Raw genomic sequence first — 632 nt, 5'->3', positions numbered from 1 at the left:
CCAGTTCTATATGAATAAATAAATAAATCTTTAAAAAAAATTGAAGCATTTAGAAGCTCAACAATCAAAGAACATGCAAACATGCAAAGAAGGTTTCTTAAATCTTGAGATCTAATTCAATTTACCCAAAATTATCAATTTGAAAACACATTGAATTAATTTATCTTCAAATCCTTATCCAGAAGATAAATTCTTTAAAAATCACTTTTTAAAAAAGGGAGGGCAAGGACAGTTAATGCATATTACTAAGTGTAAAAGGGCCACACATTACATGATTACAACCATTTGACATTCTAAAAGGGCCAAACTATGGAGATGCTAATAAGATGGGTGGATGCCTAGGGGTGGAGGTGAGAGATGGAGAACAGGCAGAACACACAGGATTTTTATGACAGTATCAAACTCTTCTGTCTGTTACTGTATGTGATACACGTCGCTATGTGTTTATCTAAACCTTTAGGATATGCAGGGTCATAGTGGACCCTCAAATGAAAGTGGACATTGGGCTTTTGGGTGATGACAGGTCAGTGTAAGTTCACTGATGATAACTAATATACCACTGTGGTGTAGGATGCTGATAATGAAGGATAGTAAGGTCTTAGGAACAGATTTAGGTTTCAAAGATCTTATTT

This window comes from Condylura cristata, unplaced genomic scaffold (genome assembly GCF_000260355.1).
Source record: "Condylura cristata isolate star-nosed mole 26May11 unplaced genomic scaffold, ConCri1.0 scaffold00003, whole genome shotgun sequence".
Taxonomy (NCBI): Eukaryota; Metazoa; Chordata; class Mammalia; order Eulipotyphla; family Talpidae; genus Condylura; species Condylura cristata.
Note: the sequence above shows the minus strand (reverse complement) of the source record.